Source organism: Oryctolagus cuniculus, chromosome 5 (assembly GCF_964237555.1).
Source record: "Oryctolagus cuniculus chromosome 5, mOryCun1.1, whole genome shotgun sequence".
NCBI classification, from domain to species: domain Eukaryota; kingdom Metazoa; phylum Chordata; class Mammalia; order Lagomorpha; family Leporidae; genus Oryctolagus; species Oryctolagus cuniculus.
In genome coordinates, this window is record NC_091436.1 from 126,348,247 (window position 1) to 126,363,482 (window position 15,236).

Here is a 15,236-nt window from a genome sequence, read left to right on the forward strand (position 1 = left end):
TCCCCCTGCAGAAGGGAGCCCCAGAAGTGTCCTCCCCAACACCCCGTGCTGAGCTTGCTAGTCAGAGTGAAAATGCCGGACAGGATTTAGGACTGGAATTTCCCTCTGGAGTGGGCGGGGTGGATCAGGTGAGCCAGGTGACAGGGCTAGGGGCTGAATGGAAAAATCTGGACAGACCCAGCCCCTTCCCTGGTGACTCAGGCCCACAGTGGCGGGCAGTCTGGGGAGTGGACAAGACAGGAACCCACAGAAAAATTTTCCCTTGTCTCTCAGGCTCTGCCTCTGTCCAGCTCCCCTCCCCCCGGAACACACACCCTGCCTTCCGGCTCACCGCAGTCACTGCCTGTACCCGAGCCAACAGCCCAGGAGCTGGCACATCCCAGGGCCTTCCTAGCGTGGCAGCTGGTCCACCTCCACCTGGGCTGGGTCGAGAAAGGTGTCCCCAACAGGGGCCGTGGTGGATGTGGTGGTAGCGTCGTCCGGTTCAGCAAAGAATACAGGACACCCACAGTCCCATGCACTGAGACCCATTCATGCTAACGACAAATGTGCGTTATTTATTCTCTTTGCTGAGGAGAGTGCCGGCGTCAAGGGCTCTGAAATTCAAATTTAACCAGGAATCCAGCACTTTCTCTGGCAACTTTCTGTGGGGGAGGGAGGGAGGGTGGGGGGGTACCCAAGGCGTCCCCTAGCACCCAGGCACACCCATTGTCTGAGACCAGCTCCTGTCCCTAGCCGTGGCCTCTTCCAAGCCCTTCCTGTGCCCCCTCCAGCCTCGGGGCCACTCTCAGACCTCCGAGAACCCCAAATCCCGTGCCAGAAAAGAGCCAGCAAGGTGGGGGAGGTGGGTGCTAGGGGTGTGTGTGTCCTCAGATACTGCACCCCACCCCCCAGCATCCAGCTTCAAGCCAGCGGCTGTGGGGAGGAGGGGACCCGTTAGACACCATGTCTTCCACCTGCTGGAGTTTCTGTCTGATGCCCCCTCACTCGAGATCTGATTGAAACAGGGTTTCTCTTCCTGTCTTTTGGACCCCATACCTCTTCCCAAACATATTTGCTCATGTTCTTGCCATGTTCCCCAACTCTGAACTGTTGAAGCCCAGGTGAAGGGCTTCTTCCAGGGGACAGGAAGAAGACAAGGGTCCCACCAGCCATCTCCATCACCCAGGGAGCACCTGTCACACACACAGACACTGTGCTAGCTCTCAGGACAGCTCTCAACCTGGCAAGAGACAGGGGACAGTCACCAGGCAGCAAGAGAAGGTCAAGGACAGGAGCCGTCCTTGGTCTGGTCGGGAATGGCCCTCCGTGGTTTGCCAAGGCAAATGTACCGGCCAACCACTGTGTCTCAGGTGTGGCTGTGGGTGGCTTCTCCTCCACCTTCCAGGGTTTAAATTGGGCCTCTGTCTGCCCCAACTGTGAGCCAGCTGACCCTGGCTCTGAGCTCCCCAAGGGCAGGGCCAGAGGCTGCCACCTGCCGCTGCCGAGTCAGCCACTCTCTACAGATGGTGGCTTTTTGACTCTGGATTGATTGACAATTGTCTAAAAAGGCAGGGAGTGGCTGTCTGGGCCTTGGGGTGGATGCTGAAGGACTATCTTGTCCCAGAGACCCATCTCTCTCCTACCTGGAGATTCCCACACCCACCTGCAGTAGAGAAAGGGTGGGCCAGCAGCCCACTGTCAAGGGGGAGAGGCCAAATCCCAGCAACTCAATGAAGCCTTGCAGCTCCTGGTGGGGAGGCTGGAGCTGGAGGAAGAGCTCAGGGCTCTGACGTACCCTGCAGGCTCCCCCAGCCTCCCTCCCCACCGCAACGCTGTCTGTCTCAGCCCAGGCAACTAGAGAGAAATACCATAGGTGGTTTACACAATAGACATTTATTTCTCATGGTTCAGGAGGCTGGGAAGTCCAAGTTCAAGGTCCTGGCGGCCAATTTGGTTCCTAGGGAAGGCTCTCTTCTCTTCCTTGCTCCTGTTCAGCCTCCTTGCTCTGTGCTCTCACAGCCTTTCTTCCACGCCTGCCGGTGGAGAGAGGGACACAGCAATCTCACTGGCACCTTCTAACACAGGGGCCCCACCCCCATGGCCTCGTCTAAACCCAGTGGCCCCTCAAAGGCCTCCTCTCCAACACCAGCTGGCTGCGATGGGGGCTCCAGCATGTGGGTTTGAGGCAACACACGCAGTCACAGGCAGTGGCCAAGAGGGAAGACATTGGCACTGCTACGTTAGGGAGATCCTTCTCCTGTCAAGTACAGCAACCAGAAGAGAAGGGGAGAGGAGAGTTTCGCTGGCCAGGGAGACCCTCCACACCAGAGCGCAGGTCCAGACTCTTGCAGGGGGCTGGCACAGAACCCCACCACCACCACCGACTGCACCCCCAGGCGACTTTGTTCTGAGTTGGCTCCGCAGGCTCTCGCTCTCCCACCCAGTTTTGGATCCTGAGTTCTGACTCCCTTGGGTCCTTGCTTAGGTTGTCCCCTCCATGGTTATATACACCTTTCCCACATTGTGCATTTGCAACAATCAGATGCTGGAGAAATCAAATGCCAGGCATGTGTCAGTCTCTGGGCTGGACAGTCCAGCTGGGAACCAAGCAGAACCAATCTGACCACTGCCCAAACCAAGCACTCCCCACACAGTAACCTCTGGCTTGTGGTATTGAAAAGAGAGGCTCCCTGAACCTGCTGGAAGGATCCTCTTAGCCCCAGGCACACACACACACACACACACGCACACGCACACACACACACAGCAGCAAGCCGGGGCACTTCTGCAGCGAGAGGCAGGAGGCAGGGAGGAGAGAGGCTCCCAACAGGCTCAGAGTGTCAGAGCTGGAAGGAAGCCCAGAGACCTCCCGGGCACGCCTTGATGCACAGATGGGGAAACTGAGGCCATGGTAAGGGAAAGAAAAGTGGGCGCCAAAGCCCTGGTTCCGTCGGCGCAGCCACTGTGTGGCTGTGGACAGGTGGCTTCCCCTCTGCGTTCCCCAAGTCTTGCTTGTTCCAGGATGCTAGAATGCTGCAGAAGCATCTTGCTTAAGGAGCCCTGGCCCAACCACCGTCAGCCTCCTGGGACTTCCTTGTCTGACTGCCCCTCCAGGCCTCCCCCTTGGCCAGGCCCTGGGGACGGATGGCAGAGGGTGCGGGAGTCGGGGGAGGGGAGAGGGAGGAAGAGTAGGGGAGGAGTGGCTGTCACCCAAGGGAGGGGCACCAGGGAAGGGAAACTGAGTGTGTCCCTGGCTTGCCCCAGCCTGTCCCCTGCATCCGGGGAAGGGTGAGAGTGACTGTCAGCTGGGGAAGAGGGGGGCTGGGGCAGGCTGGGGAGGGGCAGGGAACCCCCGTCTAGACTTGTCGGGGCAGCTGTTTCCGGCTGCTGAAAGGACGGCAATGGCTGACGCCAACCCCCAAATCTGGGCTCTTCTCACCTCCCCAACCCAGGCACACCCAGGGGCCCACCTGAGGGACAGGCAAAAGCCAGGGAGATAGGGTAACGGTGAGCGATACCCCAAGGACAGGATTGGCAGGGAGGGCTCCTCTAATCTTTCTTACTCACAGAGAGGCGGAAGGTGGGCTAAGCCAGTACCGGGAGACAGGATGGGGAAGAGGTACAAGGGCCACAATCCCTCTTCTCCCACCCACATACTCAGGCACAGCAGGGAGGAGTGGCTTGTTCTTTTATTATTATTATTATTATTAATGTATTTGAAAGGCAGAATTACAGAGAGAGAGTGAAAAACAGAGATAGAGAGCCTCTTCCATCCACTGGTTCACTCCCACAATGGCCACAACAGCCAGGGGCTAGGCCAGGCCGAAGCCAGGAGCTTCTTCTGGGTCTCCCACGCGGGTGCAGGCGCCCAAGCACTTGAGCCCTCTTCCACTGCCTTCCCAGCGTGTTAGCAGGGAGCTGGATCAGAAACAGAGCAGCCAGGACTTGAAACCAGCTCTCATATGGGATGCTGGCACTGCAGGCAGCGGCTTAACCCCCTGTGCCGCGCGGATGAACACCCATTTTGCATTCTGTCTAGCTCCCTGCCTTTTCCAGGCCCACATCACGATCACTAACATTTCCTGAGCGTGTTCTGCGTGCCTCCCAAACCCTTGGGCATGTGACCGAATGACTCCTCACCAAGGACCTGATCGTAGCTGCTCTGAGCAGTAGACGAGCTCCTACCCATCTTACCCGTGAGTGAAGAGGGGCCCAGAGTGGTTAAGAAACTTGCCAGTGCCCACACAGTGGTCAGAAGCAGTGTGGAGATGTGAACCCCGTCTCCAGGGCCTGAGGTCCTAACCACGATACTGCACTGCCTTGTGGGGCCCATCGCAGGCTGGAGGAGGCACAGGGCCGACTTGGAGAGACACAGCAAGCTTTCATCCTGACACGCCCAGGGACCGAGCCCTCGGGAGAGGGGTCCTAGAGGCCGGTGGCTGGGGGGAGCTGGAGGAGGCTTCCACGGCCATAAATACTGGAACTGAAATTGAGTTTGTGGAAGATTTTTTTTCCTAGGTTGGGTCATTTTGTTTTTACTTTTTTTTTTTTTTTTTTTGCTATGATAAAATAAGCATAATATAAAATGTACCATTTTCACCAACTACATAATTCAGGGACGGTTTTTAATTTTGATGATGTCCAATTTATCTCCTGTTCTCTTCTAGCCTGTGGCTTTGGTGTTATACTAAAGAAACTACTGCCAAGCCCAAGGTCTTGAAGATTTTTTTCCCCTATGTTTTCTTCTAAGAGTTTTCAAGTTTTAGTTCTGAAAGTCTGGCCTATGTTCTATTTCAAGGTAATTTTTATGTGTAATAGAAAGTAAGGGAATCTGTCATCCGCAGAGAGCCTTTTCCTTCCTCACTTCCAATGTCAATGCCTTCCTTTCTTTTTCTTGCCTCGCTGCTGCGGCTGGAACTCCCGTTACCGCGTTGAACAGCCGTGACAAAGCAGGCGTCCCTCTCGTGTTCCTGACTTTGGTGGGGAAGTTTTCAGTCGTTCACCGATCAGCACAATGTTAGCTGTGGACCCTTCGTGTGCGACCCTCTCATAGAGGAAATTGCCTGATAGTCCTAGTTTATTGGGTGTTTTTCTTGTGTAGCTTTCCCTGTGCTGTCGAATGTTCCTTCTACACTACTGAGACAATAATAGTGTGGAGGATTTCCCTTCCTTCTAGGAACTGGAGTATTGCACTGACTGATCTTTGCATTCCAGGCATGGATCCCACTTGACCATAGCATACAGCACTTAAATATGTGGCTGAATTTTGTTCTGCCAATTTTCTGCTGGGAATGCGCATGAGGCATACTGGCTCGTGGTTTTCTTTTCTTGTGATGTCTTTATCTTGAGTATCAGCATAATGCTGGCATCACAGATTGAGTTTGAAATGGTTCCTCCTTTTACACAGCTTGCAAGAGTTCAAGAGGTGTTGCTATTAATTCTTCTTTGCATGTTTGGTAGAACTCACCAGTGGAGCCATCTGGTCCTAGAATTTTCTTTGTTGTGAGATTTTATTCTGGTTCAATTTTTTTTTTAAGATTTATTTACTTTTTTTAAAAGATTGATTTATTTATTTGAAAATCAGAGTTACACAGAGAGAAGAGAGGCAGAGAGAGAGAGAGAGAGAGAGAGAGAGAGGTCTTCCATCTGATGGTTCACTCCCCAGTTGGCCACACAGCCAGAGCTGCGCTGATCCAAAGCCAGGCCAGGGTCTCCCATGCGGGTGCAGGGGCCTAAGGACTTGGGCCATCTTCTACTGCTTTCCCAGGCCACAGCAGAGAGCTGGATCGGAAGTGGAGCAGGCTGTACTTGAACCAGCGCCCATATGGGATGCCAGCGCTTCAGGCCAGGGCATTAACCCACAGAGCCACAGTGCCGGCCGATTTATTTACTTTTAATTGAAAGAGTTACAGAGAGAGAGATCCCCTATCCACTGGTTCAGTCCCCAAATGGCCACAACAGTTGTGGCTGGGCCACATTAGAGTTGGAACTCTATCAGGGTTTCCCACGGGGGTTCCAGGGTCCAAGGAGCTGAACAGTCTTCCACTGTTTTTCTAGGCAGATTAGCGGGGAGCTGGATGGAAAGTGGAGCAGCTGGGGTTGGAACTAGCGCTCACGTGGGATGCCAGCATCACAGGTGACAGCCCAACCCATAGCACCATAGCCCCCTCTGGTTCCATCTTTTGACTTGTAATAGATTTACTTCTTCTTTTCAAGTTGTTTTTGGTAGTTTGTGTGTTTCTAGGAAATTGTTTCATCTAGGTTACTATATGAGATGACCTCAAAAAGTTGTGGAAAATGGAATTAAAAGATAAGTTCAATAATTTGGGAGGATCAAAAAGTTTTTCAATCAGTGCATAGCTTTTTCATAATATGCATTTTCCGTGAACTTTTTGAAGCCCTCTTATCTTCTCTTGTGAGCCTTTTTATTTCTGGAAAATCAGCAGTAGTGTAGACTTTTACTTCTGGTTTTAGTAACTTGGTTCTTCTCTCTTTTACTCAATCCTGGCAAAGATTTGTCAATTTTGTTGGTCTTCTCAATGAACTGACTTTTGGTTTTATCTTCTGTTCTTGATTTCATGCATCTTTACTCGAATCTTCACTATTTCTTTCCTTCTGTTAGCTTTGGAGTTGGTTCAATTTTTTTTCCTACTTACTTAAGGTACGCACTTTGATCACTAATTTTAGATTTTCCTTTATTAATATAGGTATTTATAGCTATAAATTTCTCTCTAAATGATGTTTTCAGTGCAACCCTTAAGTTTTAGTATGTTGTGTTCTTATTTTCATTTGTCTCAAAATATTTTCTAATTTCTTTGTGATTTATTCTTTGGGCCATTAGTTAAGAATGTGTTGTTTGAATTCTATGTATTTATAAATTTTTCAATTTTCTTTCTGTTATTGATTTTTAATTTTATTCCACTGTAGTTATAAAACATTTCAATCTTTTGAAACTCAAGATCTATCTTTTGGCCTCACGTACGGTCTACCTTGGAGAAGAACGTGTATTCTGTTGTTGTGGGGTGGACTGTGTGTGCCTGTTGGATCTTTCTATTTCCATATTGACTTTCTGCCTGATTGTTCTATCTGTTATTGAAGTCTCCAACCATGGGATAAAACTGTCTATTTCTCCCTTTGTGTCCATTTTTGCTTCATATATTTGGGGATTTGTTTCAGGTGCATTTACATTTATTACTGTTTTATCTTCTTGCTGAATCAAGCCTGCAATCAGTATCTGACACCCTTCTTCCTTTCTTACAAGCCTTTGGACTCCAAGTCTATTTTGTCTGACAGCATTATTGCCACCCAGCTCTCTTTTGCATGTTGTCTGTGTTGGATATCCTTTTCCATCCTTTTACTTTCAGTCTCTTTATGCTCTTAATTATAAACTGAGTCTCTAAGAGATGGTATTAAAAAAAAAAAAAATCCCATCTACTGATCTCCGCCTTTCAATAGGTCAGTATAATTCATTTACATTTAATGTGGTTATGACAAAAAATTTATTTCTTCCACTTAGTTATTTGTTTTTCTGTGTTTTTATGTTTTTGGCTCTCCGATTTCTCCATTCTGCCCTTTTTTAAAGATTTACTTATTTATTGAAAGTCAGAGTTACAGAGAGGGAGAGAAGGGAAGACAAAGAGAGATGGATCTTCCATCCACTGGTTCACTCCCCGAGATGGCCACAATGGCCAAGGCTGGACCAGACCAAAGCCATGAGCCATGGGCTTCTTCCAGGTCTCCCATGTGTATGTTTGGGGTCCAAACACTTGGGTCATCATGCTCTGTTTTTCTCAGAGCGGGGGAGCTAGACATGAACCAGTGCCTGTATGGTATGCAGGCATCACAGGCAGCGGCTTAACCCTCTAGGCCACACTGTTGGCCCCTTTGTCTCTTTTTTTTAAAAGCTGGAATTTTTTTAGCATATCCTTTTTTTGTATATTTTAACTTATGTTCTCAGTGGTTACCTTGTGTTTCCATTTAACATCTTAAATGTGCAACAACCTACTTTTAATAGTAGCAACTCAGCTGCAGTGCAAACATTCAACTCTTTACACACCATCCCCTCCCCTTTCAAACGTGACTGCTACAGATGGCATCTTTGCTCATTGTGTGCCCATTAACAACGATTTATCATAATGATTGCTTCGTGTACCTGCCTTTTAAATAAAATAATGACCTTGGACATGGAAAAGTTTCAGAGAAAGAGGTGCAAGGTATGGTGAGTCCTCAGAGGAAGGCCACTATGGGTGGGGACTGAGGGGACAGAGAGCCTCGGGACAGTAAACATTGTGAAATAGTACCGAGGCTTCTATTTTTTTTAAGGTTTATTTGAAAGACAGAGGTACAGAGAGATAGGTCGAGAGAGAGAGAGAGAGAGAGAGAGAGAGAGAAGGAGAGGGAGATCTTCCATCTGCTGGTTCACTCTCCAGATGGCCACAATGGCTGGAGCTGAACCAATCCAAAGCCAGGAGCCAAGAGCTTCTTCCAGGTCTCCCTTGCAGGTTTAGGAGCCCATGCACTTGGGTCATCTTCTACTGCTTTCCCAATCACATCAGCAGGCAGATGGATTAGAAGTGGGGCAGTCGGGACTCAAACAGGTTCCCATAGGGGATGCCAGTGCTGCATGCTAGTGCTTTAACCTGCTGCCATGGCGCCAGCCTCCTAGTATTGAGTTTTGAAGAGCAAAAAAAAAAAATATCACTACATAAAACTGCCTACTCACAGGAAAAGATGCCCAAAATGTTTCATTTAGGGTAAAGAGTAGTTTACCAACTACACAAATGATCTCATTTTTGTAAAAGCAAGTATATTTATACATATTTAACTATAAATGTGTATATGTGCATAGAAAAACAGTCACAATTGTAACCACAGTACTTTGCTGGTGGTTATCTCCAGACATTGAAACCGTGAGAAAGAGAACCGCTTTCCTCTCTTGCTTAGTGCATTCTATATTGTTTGAGCTATTTACGACACCATGCATCACTTTTTATAACTGGGAGACGCAATCATGCTGGTTTTGTTCTGAAAGGTAAAATGAATGAGTAGGCACTCCACTGTGGAGACAAAGTTGGGAAAGGGAGGGAGCAGCACAGGGCAAGCCATGCCTGGTTATAGGAACCGAGTGGTGGGCGTGCATTGGCGGTGGCTGGAGAGAGGGGCTTCCAGGGGCCAGATTTCCAAGGCTTTTCATTGCATAGGAGTTTGCAGTCAGTTGGAGGCACCAGGACTGAAGGGGAACATGTTTGGATCCATGCATTAAACATGTTTCCCCAGGGTCTCCAGGCTGTGGTTCAGCCTGGCATAGTAACAGCAGGAGGCTGGACCTAGAGATGATCCCAACCACGACAAAGATGCTGGTGATTCACAGTGGTGATGAGGAAAACCCCAGCAAACGTGGCCTGTGGCCATGCGCAGCCTCCTAAGCCTCTGCCTTCCGCCTCCCAGTGCGTCTTAACGTGTGTTCCCAGGAAGCTCGTGCCCAGAGACAGGGGCAGTGCTGCTCTCCCCTGAGCAGAGCCCGAGTGCATGAGTTTGTCTTCGGTTACTAATAACAAAAGGCTGTGCGTGACAGAGGCGAGTTTCTTTGGCTCACAGTTCTGGTCCAAGGTCAAGGAACCTCACCTGGTGACGGTAAACTTGATGGCAGAGCCCCAACATGGCACAGGGCATCACGTGGCGAGTGACAGGGAGCAGGTGTGTGAATGTGTGGCCTCTGGTCTCTCTGTACATATGACAAAGCCATTGGGGTCCCAGGATGAGGGCTCCACCCTAACGACCTCACCTAACCCCACTCAGCTCTCAGAGAACCCATCTGCAAATGCCAGAATGGGGTTAAGCTCCATTTCATTAGGTTTCTCCTTAAATTAAGTTTTCTATGCAGCTGCTTGTGCCCAAAAAAATATGAGCTTTTATTACCTTTCATAATGGCAATTAGTGTCTGTTCAGTGCCCACACAGAACACCTGGAAAAATGAATGCCCCGTCCTCACTTCTTGGATCCTAACTCGTGGGGAAAAGGCCCAGGCTAGGACCTGTGTTCCTGGCTTGATTCTCTAGGGCCCGGGGCCCTTTAAAGGCCCTTTTCACCCACTTCTGTAACCTGGGCCCTAACTTGTTCTTCATTCCTTCAACAAACAGTTTTCAAATCCTGGTGTGGGCTGGTGCTAAAAGCTGGGACTGCAAAGAAAATGACGCCTGCAGGAACTAACAGTGAGACTGACTCAGTTCACTCACTCACTCACTTATTCACCAGACACCTGCTGCGAGCCTCCCCTGGGCCACATACCCACACTCTATTTCTGTCTCCTTCAGCCTTTGGACAAGACGCAATTGTTCAAGGAGTCATTTCCCGTGGGTTGCTCAGTTTCCGATCTTTTTCTCATCCTTTTCCCCGCTATGCTCTGTGCCCACGCACAAAATCACACAGAGAAACCAAAACAGAGATCCAGGAAGGATAGTCTTTCTTGCATCTCCTGGGACTGAAGACCTCCTACTGGTTCCCAAAGTCTGGAAGGGAGAGCTCCTGTAACTGAATCTTCTCTCATCCATCCATCCATCCATCATCCATCCATCCATCCAGCATCTATCATCCATCCAGCCATCATCCAGCCATCTACCCAGCATCTATCTACCTAGCATCTGTCCATCATCCACCCATCCATTCATCCATGCAGCCAGCCACTTACTGAGCACTGTGGCTGAGCCAGGCCCTGTGCTAGGCAGTGGAAGGTAATGCAAATGAATAGTCACAGAGTTCACCCTCAGGGAGTCTCCACCCAGTGAGTCCCTGGCTCATTCTTCCCACAAATACCAGTTGGGCATCTGTAAAACACTCACTCCTAGAGGCTTTGGGAACGTGAACAATAACAGTGATGTCCTTCCCTTCTGGAGTCATCTGTCTCAGGGGCTGTGTCTCGTGGTGTCCGTGAGACAGACAACAGGCAGGCAAACACACAAATAGAGAGCCGTTTTCAAGGCCAAGGCTCTGAAGAAAAGAAAAGCAGGATTGGGCGAGTCGCCAGGGTTAGAGGACTCGAGCTGCCAGACTCGAGCCCTTCTCTGGGCTCACAGAAAGCATCTCATCGACCCACGCTGCGAGGAGGAAAGGAGTTAACACGCACGAAGACTGGCATGCAGCGAGCGCTATCTACGGGTCCTCAACTGATATTTCTAGGTCGATGCCTAAGCGGATCACCGAAACACTGGGCAGTGAGTGCAGGCTAAAGCAAGAAAGAGGCAGTGCATCCCGCAGAGCCAAGTGCAGCCTGGGCACGGAAGAAGATGGGGAAGCTGGACACAGACGCCCTCCCTCCCCTCACCTGGCCCTGCAGCCCTGGCACCCCCTGGCTGCCCCTGAGGAAGTGGGCAGAAGAAACAGGCAAGCCTCATCTCTCCTCAAGACAAGAGGGGAGGAAGGGGAGACGCTGCGGCCACTGAGTCACCCTCATCAGGCCCCAGCACTGGCAGGGCAGCACCTGCGTTCCCTGCTCACCTCCTTCAGGGCCCCACTGATGTCCAGAGTGCCTGCTGCCCCATTCCACCATGGAGGCGCTGCGGGTCGGGGGAGGGCAACTGCCAGTCATGGAGTCCCCTCCTGGACCCCAAGTGCAGATCATTCTCTGCCACCGGGCTCAGAGACGGCTGCAGGGCTGGGTGGGGGGCGGGGGTTAGAGCCTGGGCTGGCTGCTGTCTTTTCCTGACTCCCCTCTGCTTCTCCTCCACCAGGGCTGTGCAGGAAAGCCCAGCTGGCCGGGAGGGCAGCCTGCAGGACGCGCAGAGATAGATGTGGCTGTGCAGAATGACCTGGACTTGAAGCAAGGGCTCTAGGACAGCTGGAACAGGGCGGGAGGGGCTTCCAGCCAGGAAGAGCTGGAACCACAGAGAGGAAGCCTGCCACCCCTCCCCCCACCCCATCACAACAGGCACCCTAGCAAACAGGATGAGCATGGGTAAGACCCCACTCTCCATCCCGACCACCCCTCCAGCATCACCTGGCAAGACCGCCCCATTCCCAGCCCTATGCCCACAGGGATCAGGATGTGGGCAGCTGGGACAGACGAGCCCTGACATAGACAGATCTGCGACCCCCGTGCCCGGCCTCCGCAGCCACAAGCCAAATCCGCCTTGTGGTTTGGGCATGTGCCAAGCGCCTACACCCCAGCTCACGGGACCACAACTTCCCTGTTGCATCAGGTTACAGAGCGCGTGCACGTGCCTGGAGCCGGTTACACAACTGCGGTGCGCGCGCACAGCACCCACACACCCCGGGTGGCCCGAGAGAGGAAACCACAGCCTTGCTTGGAGGGCACAGGCCCCTCTTTGGCCTCCTGGGGGCCAATGAAGAATGGGAAGAGTGCTGGCCAGGAGCCAAACAGGGCCTGCAGGCTCTACCACTGGCTCGCTGTGAAACCCTAGGAAGTCATGTGCCCGCTATGGGACCTCTTTCCCCACCTAGAAGGAAAGACTGAGTGGGTGGTGGTGTAGCAGTTAAGACACTCTTTGGGATGCCTGCACACACACACACCCCACCCCAGGGTGCCTGAGTTCAAGTCCTGGCTCTGCTCCTGACTCCAGCTTCCTGCTAATGCATGCCCTGGGAGGCAGCAGGTGATGGCTCAAGTTACTTGGGTCCCTGCCACCTACATGGGAGACCTGGATTTATTCCTGGTTCCTGGCTTCAGCCTGGCCCAGGCCTGGCTGTTGAAGGCATTTGGGGAGTGAACCAGCCAATGAGAGATCTGTCTGTCTCTCTGCTTTTAAATAAACAATCAATCAGTTAATATCTTAAAAAAAAAAATGAAATGAAAAAAGAAAAGATCACCTTCCATCCTGTGAACCTGCTTCCGTCCATTCCATTCAATAACCTCCAAGCCTCAGCCACATCCTCTTTGGTCCTAGGAGTGTCAACAAGGAAGGCAGCTGCGAATGGCACCAGACAGAGGGTGGGGGTGCACCTGCTAGATGTGGGTGTGCCCGCCATCATGGTCACCCCCCTGGCCAGGAAAAGGAAGTAGGATGGTAGCCACAGCTCTTTGGAGGTGGGACTAACTTAGGGAGCAGGAAGTGGGGGAGGCAATTTTCTTCTTTGCACTTTTCCCCACTTTTCTACAACACACGTGTGCGGGAGGGCGTGCTCGTCCCCTTCCCCCTGCTCCAGCCCCCGACCCCAGGACCTTGCCTTATATCAGCAATGAGCTGTGGTAAGAGAGCTCAAATCAGCAGAGGAAACCTGGGCTAGGCCAAGGCCACAGGTCTTCTATGAGCCTTTCCTGGACCACGACCCTGTGAGTGGAGGAGGAGCCCGGGAGAGGCGTTGGGTCTCAGAGCTCTAGAGAGGGACGCACCTCCAAAGACACTTTCTAGGCACTGCTGGGATTCAGGTTCCAGTGAGGCAGGAGCCCAGGCTCACACCCAGCCAGCCAGAGCCTCCTTTGAGGAGAAGCAGCCCAAGCTCAGAGGACACCAAGGGCAGACGCCCCAGGCAGCCACCTCCAGCGGCATGAGTCAAAGCCCAAACTCTGCCCAGAACTGGTCCAAGACCTACATCCTGGTTATGAGGGCAGGTAGGTCTGGGGCGGGCCCTAGGTGGCCCTGCCTCCTGCAGTTCTTCAGTTCTGCAGTGACCCCTGCTGGTTCTGGCCAAAATCACCCCTCCCCTTAGCCTTCCTCCTCTCCAATGGCTGGCCCTCCAGCCTCTTCCCCATCAGCCTCAACCAAGCCCTAACCCAACCCACCCTGACCACACACTACCTCTACTCTCACCTCCTGCCCCACTTGGCATCTGGTGGAGCTTTGATGCAGCCACCCGTCAGCATGAGTTCTGGGCCCATGCTGGGGATGGCATGAAGAAGGGGTCTCCTCATCCAGGGTGTGGCTACCCCCCAGGGAAGCTCAAGACCACCCTACAACTGCCAGCATTGGTGGCCTTTGTCCAGGGACAAGGCTAAACCCTTTATGTAGATCATTCTGTTGCATTCCCTCAGATTTCCAGGAGAGAGGCACTATTCCCATATCAACCCAGTTTTCAGATGAGAAACTGAAGCTCAGAAGCAAAAATGTAGGCAAACAACAAAGTCCCAATTCAAATCCAGGTCTCTGACTGCGGAGCCCACCCATCCCTGCTCTGTGCTATTTTGCAATTCACGCTTCTCTCCCTCCCCCACCCAGCCATGCCCCCCTATAGTGTTCAAGTGCAGTTCTGTCTGCCCAGTCCCCACTGCCCCTTGTCCCCCAGGGCCCTGGTCAGTTGCCAGCCCCTCCACCCTGGTCAGCTAGGACACAGGATCCAGCCCTTCTCTGCTCCATGTGTCGTTTCCCTTCGGGGCAAAGCTGACGGGGTCAGTAAAAATGACAGTAAAAATCACTCCACCTCCCCTATAACCAGCACGGAGGCATGTGATTCAGGCCCAGCTACTGCAAGCCCCAGACCTCCTGGGTGCTCTGATTGGTTCAGGACAAATACATGACCCAAGCGGGCCAATCAGAGCCGACGCCAAGACTTGACAGCAGCGCTGGGAAGGAGAATGGCTCTCCTCTCCAGAGTTGCTAAACAGGTAGGCTCCCTGGCAGCTGCCAAGTGCACTGCCTGAGGAGGTCGCGCTGAGAAGGAAGCCCACATGGGCGGGCAGAGAGCACGCTCTGACATCACCCGAAGCGTGCCCAAGACAGTCACCCTGGCCTCTCTTGTGCCACAGAACCGTAAATGACTTTTTGTCATTGTTTTTGTCCTCGGCAAGTTGGAGTTGGGTTCCTGTCCTTTGAAACAAAGATCTATTGAAGCCTTCCCATGACGGTTAATCATTGTTAGCAGCTGGGCCTCCTTCGGGCCTTTTCCTTCTGTGCTTAGCTAGACGCAGTGGACGTTGTGAAAATAAAAATCGACACCACGGGCCACTCCTTCCTGCAGACACACTTTCTGGCTTGCGTCGGTGAGAACTCTGCTCCGGGTCTGCCCCCTGCGCCTCTAAAGTCCTGACCGTTTCATCTCCCTTTGTCGGCTCCTCTCTGCTTGCAAGTAACAGAAGCCAGCGCTGGCATTCATAAGCAAAAGGAAAAAAAAATGTATTGGAAAAGCACTGAGGAGCCAGTTCAGAGGACCCACCGGGAGGCTGGAGTACCACACCATGGAAGGACCTGGCCGACCTCCCACAGCTGCCTCCGTCCCGGGGCCCAGATGTCAAGATGCCCCCCTCCCCAGAGTCTGCCCAGCTGAGCTTAGGTTGTGTGGCTGCCCCTGGAAGGGAGGGCCTGCTG

General features: G+C 52.0%; 1 long non-coding RNA gene across 1 annotated transcript; it reads right to left on the reverse strand.

Moving 5' to 3' along the window:
• Window positions 1-1,858: 1,858 nt before the first annotated feature.
• LOC138849748 (uncharacterized) lies at window positions 1,859-13,455 on the reverse strand. The gene is made up of 3 exons (XR_011388876.1): window positions 13,328-13,455; window positions 12,805-12,877; window positions 1,859-2,015 (listed from the first exon to the last, which is right to left on the reverse strand). It is a non-coding gene; the product is annotated as an uncharacterized lncRNA (long non-coding RNA).
• Window positions 13,456-15,236: the final 1,781 nt, after the last annotated feature.